Source organism: Spea bombifrons, chromosome 3 (assembly GCF_027358695.1).
Source record: "Spea bombifrons isolate aSpeBom1 chromosome 3, aSpeBom1.2.pri, whole genome shotgun sequence".
Classification (NCBI taxonomy): domain Eukaryota; kingdom Metazoa; phylum Chordata; class Amphibia; order Anura; family Pelobatidae; genus Spea; species Spea bombifrons.
Window position 1 is genome coordinate 112,773,161 of NC_071089.1, and position 14,842 is coordinate 112,788,002.

Below are 14,842 nucleotides of genomic sequence, written 5' to 3' on the forward strand. Positions count from 1 at the left end.
TTTAAAAGACCAGTAGTACCATTTTATTCTGAATAAGTCGATTAGCGAGTTACCACAACAGATAGGATTATTAAAGGGTTAATGAGTCACCGAGATGGATTATTTCTAAAGTTCCCAGGAATGAGGTAGGGAGATAAGAGATTAAAGCTTTTTATTAAACAAATTCTGTTGGTTACGTACAGGGGGGGTATTTACATTTTTTTCAATCAAAATGTCAGATTAGTTTTATTTTTTTTTTTTTTTCACTTTGAAGAAACCTAAAAGAAGACGTACGTTGGGGGAGATGTTTTATGTTGCCTTCCTCTGTTCCATATTTACAAGGGGAGATCAAAAAAGAAAAATGTTGAAGTTGAGCAGATAGAAAGATTTTTCAAACACTTCTACTGAACCGCGCAGGGCTGTCATTAGCCGCGAAACAACCTCGGCTCTCATGTCCGTAAATTCTTCACGGATCTCCTTCCAGAAGACATCGCAGGCTGGTCGTAGACAAGAGAGGACACGATGAGCTCTGATGCAGGGAATGCCCGGATTCTTAGCCAGCTACTATCGATAAGCTAATATTGTTACAACCTTAGAGTGCCATTATGCAAGAATACATGCCTTCCTGCGAAATGAATGTGTACTTGGGGTCTCTCGGGCATCCCCTGATGTCTATCATGCCAGGGAACTCTCTGGGGTTTTCCTGCAGTCTCTTGGTTCACGTGGTTACGGAGTAAGGGAACCTGACCCTGCCACAGGCTGCCATCTGTTTCAGCTTCCACGAGAAGAACTTTTAAAATAAATATCTCCAAGATGATTACAAGCCCTACGACCATTCAATAAACGAACTTCTCTATACTAATAGCTTTGACGGCGACAGTTCCCCTCTTTAAGATGGAACACACAACCATGCGGCAACGCAATTTAAAGCCCTATACTAAAAAAACCCATTAAATGAAGAATCACCCATTACCGAGAATACCTTAATTTCACAGAGCAGGGAAAAAAAGATCTCCATTCAGAATTAGAAATACTTTTGAGTGTAAATTGAAGTTTACTAACCACATGAATGTGTCATTCCCAAATGTTTCGTTCGGCGCAGATTATCCCAAGTATCCTGATGCGTCATTAAAGCGACATTGTTCCTCAACCTAATGACAGAGCGAAGACGTGCATTGCCATTATTGTCTCTTGAATATGCCGTGATTTATAATTGAGCTATTCCCCGTGGTTTAATATAGCATATCTCTTACATGTCATAGCTAAGAGGAGGAAAAAAAATCACTGATATAACTATGCCCACTACACCGGTATTTAAACATGATTCCGTTCCGTGCGTTGCGGGCTTATCTACCTGTCTTGCAGCTAAAAAAAAAACAATTTAAAAACCTAACTCTCACTTTATTTCTGTGTAAATCACAGATCAATAGCAGATGGCTACTTTCTCGAATTTTTTTATTTTTATTTTACTCTTCTTTTTCTTTCGCAAACATGGAGAGCGTCCAGAATCCATCCTGTCAGTATTTAGTCCTTTTATTCATTTTACCAACAAAGAAAATTGTTTGTGGGGTTTTTTTTTATTTTTGAGTCTAAATTTCTCTCTCCATGTTATCGTTACGGTTGCCTATGGTCCTCTTGAGTGTGTTGATGTCTGAGATGTACCACTTTTAATATGATTGACTGTACACGTGTTTTGCCTGTATACGGTGAAGCTGTCCATGTGTTCTGCGCTGCTCTGCAGCGTGCCTTATATGAGAAATGCATGTTGTGTCTCAGTTGAGCTTCCTCCATAGTCTGCTGCCGGGCGCCGGAATATGACATCATAATCTCATGCTCTCCAAATCACGGGACGCCGGGAAGGAAACGTTGGGGGCATCGGCGTTCGCAAGTATATAGACCTCCACCAGACCACGGCGGCTGTGAAAAAGTCCCAAGTGGGCTATTTTTGTGTCTTGGATGGGTCAGGCCGACCTACATAAATGCCCAGATGTGTTACTCGCTTGCGTTCACTATTCACGTTCCGATTGAACTTATTATTTACTGTATTCTACCGTTGTGACTATTCGGCGTGCGGTTGTTATGTTGTGGATCTTTCTTTTAATAATGAGCCATGAAATCTGGCTACAGCTCGGTCCGCATGACATTTCCCGTCCCCCCCATGCGTTATTGTCCTGGCTTTCAACAGAAGGATTACTCACTCCACTGGATAACAATCTGCATCAGAAGTAAGAATTCATTAATGGGCTCATTACAATTACTGCCGTAGTAATCAGAAAGCAGCTCGCAGTGATAAGCGCACTTTATTAAACTGACAATTCTCCCCCTGTGTTCCCAGTTCCTAACAAGTTTGTTTACAAAAAAATGGAAAGAAAGGAAAAGGAGGAAGAAAACAAATCCTTAAACCGGTTAATTTCAAATAATTTCCGAATAAATTATTATTGAAGTTGTTTTGAATTAGTTCTAGCTATCTGTGGTTCCGTTCACTTCTCAGAAGTTACCAGGGTGGGCTACCCTCTTTATGAATGGATGAAGCTAGCCATGTGTGGGGCGGGGCTAGCTGTGTGTATTGGGGCAGGGTTATGCCTAATTAGCCTATGGCGGTAAGGGAGTGGGATGGAAGTGGGTGGGAAGTGGGTGGGACCAATATACGTCGCCAAAGAGCTGGAACTCAGAGAGCAGTTTTTGCCGAACTGTGATTTCCTTTTTTAGATTTAATCACAAAAAGAAGACAGATTCTTTTTCAGTTTATAGGACTACAATCTATCTGCTTTTACGTCACATGACAATTAGTCATTCCCTGCAACAAAAAGACGAACAGTGAGAATTTCACACTCTTATTTTTAGATACTCAGCAGTATTTTGCTGCAAAAGTGTTAAATTCAATAGAGATTTTGCAAATTTTAACTTTTGCAGAGGTTATCCCTGCTTCGTAGTCACAATTTAGCTTTCTTACATTTTTAAAATAAAGCTGGGTATTTATTACATATTCAGAGGCTAGCTCGTCGCGTGACCCACTTAAAATCGTGACTTTTAATTAATTAGTTACACTACAACTTAATAGCCTCCCGTACAGTGCACCCCCTCTGGAAACATCACACGTTTTAGCTCAATTGTACCATTACTTGGGAAAAATCTCCATCAAGATATCAGTCTGCTCCTGCCTACAAGGGCAGTCCAGAGCCAAAAATACGAGACTAATTTTGAGGGAACAACCCCAGACGTATGTTTTGGCTACATTGGCTTCCCCAATTGGGTGCAGTTGGTATCTCTTTAGACACAAGCCAACCCAGGAACTTCGGCTCAAGCTACCCGGTGTCCTCCCTATTTGGGAGAAGAGGGGTCATTGGGCGTGGCTATCTGTGTGAGAGGGCAGGGCTAGCCATAAATATGGGTGGGACTAGCTGCGTATGTGGGTGTGGTTAGCCCCAAACACATTAAATTTGCATGGAGGTAGGAGGGGGATAGTGAGCGTGCCTCAACACCACTCCCTCAACGCAGATATTTACCGCCGTCACATGGAGAACAAGAGAAAAGGAGCTTCACCTGGAGTCTTTGGCGCTAAACCCAGAAAGGGGCAAAAGGAGGCCTGGGAAATCCAGACCTTGGTAGGTCCAAATTGTAAAGACTTTTGTAAATTATTACTTTGATTGGTAACACTGTATTTCAGTTAGGACTCCCCTCTCATGGCGCACCTTGACATTGCAGAGTAGTAATAAAGCCTCGTGTTTATTGGAAGTGTGAAATTGTTGGTTTGGGTCTGAGCACCGGTAATTTGCTCTTCTTTGTGAAATATGTTATGTTATTGCTACCAAGTATGTTGGGAATAAGTGCAGGCGTAATGTGCTCCTTTGTTAAATTATAGCAGGGGTCTTCAACTTTACAGTTATTAAGAACTATTTCTGCATAATAAATGATTTTGACAGCTGCTACGAAAATGTATTTGGGAAAATAATGCTGCTAGGATTCCGTTCATGTTTTGTTCTCTATTATGAGTTTATTTTTTTATTTTTAGTGTTTAATAGCGTTTAATAGAATAGCTGCATATCCTGCCAACGTCCTCTAGACATTGCGTGTTCTCTTCGTTCCAGAGCTAAATAACTGTTGCTCGAAAGCCACCAGTTGGAAACCCTCATCTAAGGTCCTTGACATAGGTCAGGAAATTTGCCAATATATGCAGCATGCCAACCAAACAAAAATGGAGTATTCGAAAATGTATCACTCTTGGAATCTTGACATCCTTTCATCATGTTAAAACAGACTTGGTTTCAGATATAAATGGCTCTGTTTAACCTCAAACCTCTTGAGAGCTGATGAGACTCCGTGATGCTTGACCCGTGAGTGGATGGCAACGCATTAGTGAAGGATTTCAGCCACTTTATCATGAATTGGGCATTTTTAAAAAAAAAAAATAATTTTCCATTTTATGGCACTGTTTATGAACGAATAAACTGCCAATTTCATTTTTTTTTATGTATAGCCATACATCGTATATAGAAGATATGCCTTAAATCCTGAATGGATCTACATGTATAAGACTTTAACCCCTTCACGACCATATGGACGTACTGGTTTTATAAACCCCCTTTTTCTCCCATTTTATGACCAGGGCCAGATATTTGGTCCTGCTAAGATATCTTGCGATAATGCCCAATGCCCCCAAGATGTGACCCACAAGTTGACCGACTGTATAAATTAAGGGCCCATTGTGCACCCACACAAATGATGTATTCTTTTTCCAAGGGCAGATAGAGCTTTCTTTTTTATATCATGTTTAGATGTTTAGTCCAACACCGGGAACCGCTGGGTAGAAGCGTGTACTGGAGAACACGCTGCAACTTTGCTCATTATTTTGCACATGCCTCTAAAGGGTTAACATGTAGGGTTAAGCCTGGCTGCTTCGTTCTAGCCCGGGAACGGGTTAAACGCAGATTTTGCACATAGCGTCAATAAAAGCTAATGTTTAGCCACAAGCAATTTATTTCTGAACAATAGTTTATATTGGAAACATTTATCTATTCACCGTTCATTCCCCATAGTAGCAATTACTGCATAACCGCTCACTTTTATTTTGCATTATTCCATCTAAAGGATTTTACTTCGAGAGAACTGAAGTAAGATGTAAAATAAGATTAAAATATGAATGAGTCCTCGCGTCTGGTCATTTTCATGAAAATTGGTTAATAAATATATGAAAAGTGTTTTTTTTATTATTTATTTTTCATTTTACCCTTATTTTCATCCTGCGTCCATTGCTCTTCGTCGATGTCGCTTTTTGTCGTTGACTTATTTCCCATCTTGAAATATGGAAGTCATCTTCTTGCTTCCAGGGGCCGATGGAAGTTAACCAACCACTTGCTTCGATCGCCAAATGAAAAATTAGCCAAAATGGCTGAAGACATGGCTGGGAGGGTAAACGATTTGCATAGCGGACGATATTCCCCGACTTTTGCTAAGTCATTCCCAACAACCAGGCTTCAAAGTTCTGCCCCCTGCAGTATGATGGATGTATAAACCCCACTGGATTAACCAGTTGCTCTGTTATACTTCACACATACTGTAGGGGGCAGCACTATGCATGTGCCAGACAGCAACCTGTGATACATATACACATTACCGTATATTTATTTGGCAAAGTGGTCACCCTACTACAAATGTCCCTGTAGGCACCATGCATATGATTATAGGGTATAAACAGGCAATCATATCATTTTGGGTACAAGTGGCCACACACTGCTAGACTGTAAAAACAACACTTATCCAGCAAGTAGCCACATGTACTCCATTAGGTGGCCACTGGCCTTAAAATGCCAGCGTAGTCGTTCCCAGTACATCCCTGTCCATATGCCGCAAAAATTAGAGCCCTCAGCTTCTTATAGAAGAACCCTGCGGGGCGCAAAGACGATTAACGGCCTTCGGTTTCTTTACAATACATAAGTGCCTAAAAATAATAGCCATGAGTGTTCCTTTAAGCTCTATCTATGCCACTGGTTGCCATTGAACTTATGATAGATCAGTCGCTTGCCGGTCTTAATGGCAAAAGAGGCATCAATGGGCAATTATACCTCGAACCTAATGTTTGTTTACCCGTAATGCTATTATAAGACACAATTGAATCAACATCTCATTTAAAGCTTGTGCCACATTAATGGATCTTTGCTACGTGTCATTAATTGTCTGTTCGCGTTAATTTTCTCCGGATTTCTCATTTAATACAGATGAATAATTTATTTGTGAATTTCGCACAAATAGTGCTTTCTTCCCAGTACTTTATCATATTCTAGATTAACTAAAAAAAAAAAAAAGAAAGGACGGAAAATATATGTATTGTGTATTTCAAAGCCAAGTCAGTGCTTGGCAGAGGAAATTTATGCCCATACTTACTCCCCGAGACATTTATCATGGTGGAATGTTTTAGCAAGAGAATAATTCTTCCTTGGAATATGAAGCATAGGGCTGCGAAGTTCTAAAATATTTGCGTTTTTGTAGACACTGAAGCAGTTGTTAGACGCTCTGGGAAATCCGGGGTTAATGTGTGTATCAGAAATGCGGTGTGTTGTTGTGATTTAATCGGAGGAAACCCAAACTGTATAATTCTTCGTCAATTTAGTTCATTTAATTATATAGCGCCGTGAATTGGTTTATAATGTATGTTGACAGACTTAACGCACAAGCTCCGCCAATTTCGACTGGTCAAACAATGCGGACTTGTTAACTCGGATGAGTCATGGAGCCACGCAGCTTGTTGGAAAATTGTAAATGAGTGAAAAAAAAAAAAAAAAGGGAAATTCAATCCGAAACCAACATGCAAACTGTATGTGGGTCCTATAAAAGGCTTTACTTATAAAATGTAGTTATGGGTCGTCCGGGACAAATGTCAGGTTGTAGCTAGTTTAAGGTTCTATTTAAGGAAATTTACATAAAACATGTAAAAAGACACCATGAAAAGAACGCTCTGGATTTACTCCTATGGGCATAGCAGTTTATTACTTGGTGTACGGGGCCATTCCTTGATCTCTGAGTGGTTGAAGTGGTACTTAGCTCCACCCAGTTGCCACCTCTGAGCCCCGCCCTCATATATGCGTTATCTCTGGGTGGTTAGAGTAGCCCCACCCAGTCTCCTCTGAGCACATAAGAGCCATCTATGGGTAGTTGAAGTGGCACCCATTATCCACCCATGAGCTCCATCCTCACATGTGAATAATCTCTGGGGGGTTAAAGTGGCACTTAGCTCCACCCCTGACATCTGCTGTCATATATGGGTCATCATTGGGTGGTTGAAGAGTTTGAGCTCCACCCAGTCTCCACCTCTGAGCTCCACAGCCATCTTTCAGTTGATGGTCCTCCTTCAGTATTGCATACTGCTTTTTCACTGGTGGGACGCAGAAGGCCACTTAGTAGCTACCAAACATCCACCACCTAGTATCGCCTTACCTGGGAATTTGATTGGTTTCCCCTGCAGTCTTTGGCTGAAGAGCTGGTGCTCCATAGCTCCCTGTTACTATCTTTAATCTCCAAGCAGTGGAGGGGTATTTGGTCACGCCTACTCCACGCTCTCTATTGCCACTCCCACATACTCTACTTCCATTTCCCTTTAAAGTCTAACTAGGACAACCCCCTGCGCATAGCTAACCCCACCCTCTGGTCATAGCCACACCACCAGGAGAGGAGGAGCTCTGGGCAGCAATCCCTAGGTATAATTACATTTTTATAGCCGTGAATCCAAAACTTGTTTATTTTAATACAGGTCCAAACTTTTTATTATAATTTACATTTTAGACCCCTTTATATTTTTTATAAATGAAATATAAAATAAGTTAAATGAATTGTCTTAATTTAACAAGTCGTCTAAATATTACAATAGGCGATTTCTTGGGCTATTTTTGAGAATATTTTTAACTTCAGAGGTAAAAAAAAGTGACTTTTTTTTTTGTATACGTATCAGCTCCGACCTAATGGGAATCTTCACAAAAGCACATGCTGTGCTCAAGGTGTGAACATCTCATTAAGCATTCAGAAAACTTTGCAGTTTACATTTCCCAACCTGTGTAAGTTTTTTTTTTTTTTTGCTTATTTTTTGTTCTTGGCAATTAAGATAAAAAAAGGCTTATTTTGCGTGTTTTATTTTTCTGTGTTAAACAGAATCTAGTTGTAAAACGACACGCATTTTCTTCCTGCTTCGGGTTAAAACTAGGGTGCGATGTGGATGAAACCTGACAAGGTGTTTGACATATGCATCCCAGTTATGTTAATGAGCTCTATTAGTGTCTGTTCTCTGTTGGATCGAATACTCCGAGGTGATTATTTCAAATACTACATGATATCCCAGTGGCCCTCTACATTTTTAGGCCGCAGCATTATTCGTTATTCGGTAGTCGAACTGAATTTGTTTTATTTTGCTCAAAAGATTATATTGGGAACTTCCACTGTCACCGTTTTTATACCATAATGAAACTGAGTGTCTAGTGCCCAAAATGTTCCAATGCCAATTGGAGTCCGTTTTGCATGCACTTGTCTGCCATCACTGACATTGATTGGGGAGATACATCATATATGCAGGAAGCATACTTAAGTATGCTTCCTGTTTTCCATAGGAGTGGCCAGGGGGAGGAGGAAAATAAAACAAGTCTCATTTTCTAACACCAATAACAAAAGTGAAATGCATTGGAGTCGCCATTCAAATGCATTTTGTATGCAACTAGGGCAGGACTGTTACTTTTATTTGATTTACTGAGGCTGCCTATAGCTTATGTGATTTGTTTCTTCATCAAGGTAATTGTTTTGGGGCATTTAGCAGTTTACCACAGGGAAGCGGCTCAACAACAATCAGTAACTTAAAAATTTGGGAGAGAGTATATCATGGAGGAATAATTATGTATATAGCATAAAGTCAAGATGGCTGCTCCAATGGTATACATATATGATGGGTTACTGATAATCCTGCTTCAGGCTGCGCGGCCCTGGCAATCTACCTTCGATTGGGGTAAAAACCCAGACAGTTACCAAGAATGGTGACGATACATTTTAAACATTCTAAGTGTGGAATCCGAAGAACACCAAGTTACTGGTTAGTATGGTGACTGCACAACCACTGCTCCATCTAAAGGATGCCCTGGGTACCCTCTAGCTTCTGCAAGACCTCTTGGCATGGATTAGACGGAGTGATAAAAATGTACTCAATTCAGCACAAGTATAGACATGTGTGTATGCGTGTGTATGTAAGTATAACATACATACTGTACACGTAGAATATGTAAAGTTGAAGGCACCATACTGTAGCTGTCCGAGTTATACAATGCTAACCTTACCACCATCTTTACTTTAACCCTATAAGATGTTCCGCTCAGTGATGCATTATGGGGGTTTAAGAATAATGGAGCAAGGTAATGTTCCTTTTATGTGCTGTTGGCGGCGATTAGCTTGCCGCCATAAACCTCTTAATAGTTTCCCGCGGTGTGCAGCCTGCTAACTGCGGCTGCACGCGTGACGGTATGTTTCGAGGCTGCCATGTAACCTTTCCAGTCTATGAAAAACCTTTCAATCATATGGATGTGGAACTTGCCGCCACTTTGTAAAAGTCCCGATCAGGACACGCTGCAGTAGGCATTCAGTAAAAACCACTTTCTCACTAGTAATATAACAATCTCACACATCAGTGCGTTCTCTGTTCTTGCTGACAACCCCTCATTTCTTTTTTTTTTCCTTCTTCTTTTCCTATCACCTAGAAATATACTGTTAGAGGAGGGGGAAAAAGTTTTTATACGCGCTTTAACCCTTTAGTTGCCAGGGGGGTTTGTTTTTGCTCACCCCTCCAGCAATAAAAAGGCTGAAAGGATTATAATGATATTTAATAAGTGGTTATTGCCACTCCGTCAGTGAGATCTATCTATGCATCCAAGGCCAGATGTGGTGAGATGTAGTGACCCACTAGGATGCCAGGGCCCTGGTGGAATTGGTGCAGGGCCCTCAGAACGTCGGGGCCCTGGAGCAGTTGCCCTGTGTGCTCCGCTGCGCTACGGCCCTGTATGTATCTATGTCCTTCATTGGCCGGTAACAGTAGAGGACTCCGCGGTCCAGGTGTGGCTACACTAATTCCATGTTGGCCCGTATATGATCAAAGCTTGTAGCTCATGTCTGGTGAATAAGGATTGAAGACATGCCAGGACTAAGAAAAATTATTGAGCCAGTAGTTTATAACACACAGTCCCAAAAGGTCTTACGCACAATTAAAAAGTAGGTGTTGTTGTCCAGTGAATATAACTGGAACTTTACTGGCATGGGGTCGGGGATCACAGATGGTTACAGGATCTACAGCCTGGCTCCTTTCACTTCTTACCCCTGCTTTGCCACCATTTTCTGTATACCGGGTGCTATCCCTAGCCCCATGTGTGTGTGACTAGTCCGACCTATCCCAGACTCGGCATTAGGAAGAGGATGAAGAAGATCTCCAGGGGACTCATCCCCTACAATCCCTCTTCCAGATGCCTGCAGTAGGATCTTTAAAACGCCATTGTGCGCTCCTAACAACTTGGTCTGCCCTCTTTCTGTCCATCATCTGGAAAAATAATGTATACCGAGTGTTCAGAACGTCTGCAGTCATTAAGTTTATGAATTGCAGAGCGCTCTCCATTTACAAAGCACAATGAATAATTGTGCTTTCAGCTGGTGCTGCACAAAACAAAACAGTCGGCCTATTTATTGGAAACTTCTCGGTTTACGAAAACCTGGCAGAATTCATTCTTTAAATGAAGGAGGCTTTTTAAATGCAAACTTTGGAATAAGGGCTGCTTATTAATAGGTGGCCCGAACCAATAATTAACAGAAAAAAAAAGGCTTATGTGCTGAAATGCAAAAACTTTTCCGAATAGGGAAGGATTTATTATCTGTTGCCGAGCCTGTGGGTTAATTAAAGCCGAGTCTGGTAGAAAGCAATTATTCATATCTGCAGAGATCTGTTTGCAAATTAATATCTCTTGCTCGAAAGGAACAAAATAGTACATGTTTTAGGAAAATCTGGTACCCAAAACATTCTAAATGTATTCTTTTTGGTTACGTTATTGCAAAAATATAAGAGGTGTCTTTAGAATGGAAACTTCATCATCCTTTCTAGAGTAAAACTCCAGAATAATTAGCATGCCATGCTTTGTTTTGCTCTTTAACCCCTTAACGACAATCCCCGTACATGTACGGGGTTGCCGTGCAACGGGTTAACGACAATGCCCGTACATGTACGGGCTGCCGTTAAATAGCTGCATCGCCGCGTTTTCGCCGCGATCGCCGGCTTTGCAGCATCCACGGAAGCCTCACAAGTGAGGCTGACCGTGGATTCGGGGAGGGCAGCCCTTGGCAGCCCTCCCCGGAAGAAAAATGGCCGCCGCCGCACCGATCATGAAAGATCGCGGCGGCGCCCGGCTAAAACAGCTTAGGAAGCGATCTGAATCGCTTCCTAAGCATAAATGGTGTTACTGACATGCCTCGATATCGAGGCAAGTCAGCAACACTACCCCCCGACCCCCGATCGCCTTGTGATTGCTCCGAAGAGCAACCACAAGTGCCATCCTGTGAATGACGTTGCCGTCATTCACAGGATGGCATCAACAATAGAAATTAGTTCATAGAGGGTCTATCCAGACCCTCTTGTGAACTCTCGAGCTCCTCCTGCAGGTTGAATGCAGGTACTGCATCCAACCATGCAAGGTCAATGGAGCCCAGCTCACTAATGAGTGATTAGTAAAAAAAAAAAAATTAAAAATTAAAAAAAAATTTAAAAAAATGTTTAAAAAAATAAAAATAATATGGTAACATATAAAAATCCCCACTGTCACCAAAAAAAAATAAAAAAAAATTAATAAGCAAGTCCTAAAATTCTTTATCTTTACAAAAATTCCAGCATGGAAAGAGTTAAAAATATTGGCATTACAAATGCCCATAGGGTGTCTCGTATTAAAAAATGCATGAGTTGATGGGGTAAATTGAATTGGCCGGGTTCAAAGGTGTCCCAAATATGGGACATGGGGGCAGTAGGATCAGATGTCTAAATGGCCAAAAAATACACACCTCACAAAGGCGGCCTTTTACCTCCCAAATAACCCAACAAACCCATGCATGTGGGGTATCGCTGCGCTCAGGAGATGTTACTGAACACATATTGGGGTGTTGTTTGACACTGACATATACCAGGAGCGATAAATTTATACCTGAAGTACAACGTGTGTGAAAAAAATACAAAAAAATTTACTATCATAAAGTTTCACAAAGGCTGGTGGTAAAATTAGTGCATGGAAAGGGTTAAAATACCAGCATGTGAAATACCTTGGGGTGTCTAGTTTTTAAAAATATATGACTTGATGGGGTAAATTGCATTGGCCGGCTTCAAAGATACCCGAAATGGCACATGGGGGGAAGAATTACCAGATTTGGAAAAAAAGGTTTTGAAATAGCAAAACGCTACCTGTACTTATTGCCCCATAACGTGCAGAAAAAAGCAAAAAAACATAAAAACATTGGGTATTTCTAAACTCAGGACAAATAGTAGAATCTATTTAGCAGGTTTTTTCATTCGTTTTTGCAGATGAGTAAAAGTTTTTTGTTTAAAAAGTGAGAAAAAGTAATTTTTTAACAAAAAATCCCCATATTTTATCATTTTTTGTATAGTAAATTAGATGGTATGATAAAATTAATGGTATCTAAAGAAAGCCCTGTTTGTCCTGAAAAAAACAATATATAATATGTGTGGGAGCACGAAATGAGAAAGAAGAAAATCACAGCTAAACAGCAACACCGAAAAATGTTAAAATAGCCATTGTCCCACAATATACTACGAGTAAAAACCCCTATTGTCCTTAAGGGGTTAATTGCCAATTGATATGATAATAGCATAGTGTCGTAGAGGGAGAAAAACAAAAACAACACTAGTTTAAGTTAAAAAATAATAAAGAAGGCATTTTCACGTGGGGTATATTCACTAAGCGCCAAGTTTGGTCTCTATGTAGATAATTGCCGGATGAAAATTAGACTGTTTTCAAATCGGGTGCTGATTATACTTGACTATTCAACGTAGATGAAACTCTCCAAAAATACATCCCATTTTTTGCTGCCAACATGGATAGCTGCCACATCACCGCATTAGTGCTGCCACATCGGCGTCCTGCCGTATTTGTAAGTCATCAGATTTGCAAGCTATATGGTTATAAACAATCTCTACCTCCGGAGTACGGTTGCCACTTAAGCGATGGCTGAGCATCATATGTGTTGTAGCCCCAGTGTGGCTACCAATTTCGTTCCGTGCCTGTGACTAGCTTAGCGCACCGACATTTTTTCTTTTCCCTGACTAAGCTACCTATTTACACTTACCGTGTTTCTTTTTTATTAGTTTTTTTTTTATTCTTTTTAAATGGTATAAAACATATAAAAGAAATGTATGAAGTCACAATGTCTTCTTCCGAGTCAGTGCAGCTCTGGGAAAGATCCATCATCTCTTATTTGTAGGAAATTAGAGGCGATATAAAACCTGGACTCGTCCCGAGGACATCCAATCCGCACGCTTATGCCCATACAATGGCTTCGGGGAGGTCAGGTTTCATTGTAGAATAATTTAATTTGCTGGCAGGATTTATGGAAGCGATCAATAGCATACCAACAAAAAAAAAAGGTTTTTACAGTTGTGGTAATAAGACATATGGATAAAGCCGTATTAGCCGAGAGAAAATGGATTTTGCACTTGTAGATCATACCTTTTTATTGTGCCATAGTACGAAAAAACTATTTTGTTTTTTTTGTCAAAGTTTAAACTTTATAAAATTTATATTATTATTTATTTGCACGAGAAAAAGACCAGCCATTATTTGATCTGTACTTTCCATTTACAAGTCACTAATACTCCGTTAAATGATGGCGATTATATATATGTACGTATTAGAAACGCACCTTTTCGCAGATCGCATGGGAGCAGCCGTTTCAACTTCCTCGGCCATTTAATCAGTTCAGTGCATTGTGTTTGAGGTGTCGGTGCTCATAAATGGCCCGGTTCTGGCCCCCGAGGCCCAGCGTTTGATACTCATGATTTACACTGATTTCAAAGCAAAAAAAACAATGGGCGATTGTTTTAAATAAATATGTTAGTTGGGCTAAAAGCAGTAAAGCTGACGCGGTTCCCTTTTAAATGGAGTCAGGATGTAGCGTAATGTTAATTTTATGAATTAGATTTAGGTTATGGATACAAATATCTCACGGACGCCATGGGAAATTCATTCAAATAAACCCATTCATGTTAAGTAGGAGTTTGGAACATTATAAATGGGAACTCCTAGTGACCTCACTTGGGGTTTTGGGCTGATGTCAACGCAAACATCTGCTTTGGATTTCAATTTAAGATGCCAAATATCAGTTTGTTCATTTACCTCATTACCCTAAATTAACATTTGGCTAACTACCAATGGAAATAGTATAAAAACCGCTGCTGCAGCAATGAAAGAGAATTCACAGCAAAATGAAATATTATACATCTTATAAATTCCTACCCAACTAGAGATAGTATTTATGGAGAGCAGACCACCCAACATTTGGACCGGCCATCGACGTCAAGGTCTTAAATTGGTCAACTCTGTTATTCTATAAAACGCAAGTATATAATAGACTCATAAATTTGGGTCCAAGAAGGGCCAGACTGGACATCTCGCAAATGCGACGGATATATATATGCCTGGCCGCATGGTACGTGAGCATGAACACGTAGTCTGCCGCTGCCCATATCCTCACCTACATCATCAGGGAGCCGCTGGACTTAAAAGTGCGGGGGCTGCCTCATGATCGCTAGTCTGGCACTGGGTCAAAGATATAACTCAAATAATTCATACTGATGGAACTC

At 40.6% G+C, this 14,842-nt stretch overlaps 1 protein-coding gene across 1 annotated transcript in view; it reads left to right on the plus strand.

Moving 5' to 3' along the window:
* The window catches only part of KLHL29 (kelch like family member 29), a 387,892-nt gene that overhangs the window by 88,054 nt on the left and 284,996 nt on the right, over positions 1 to 14,842 (plus strand). The gene's annotated exons all lie outside the window — the stretch shown is intronic.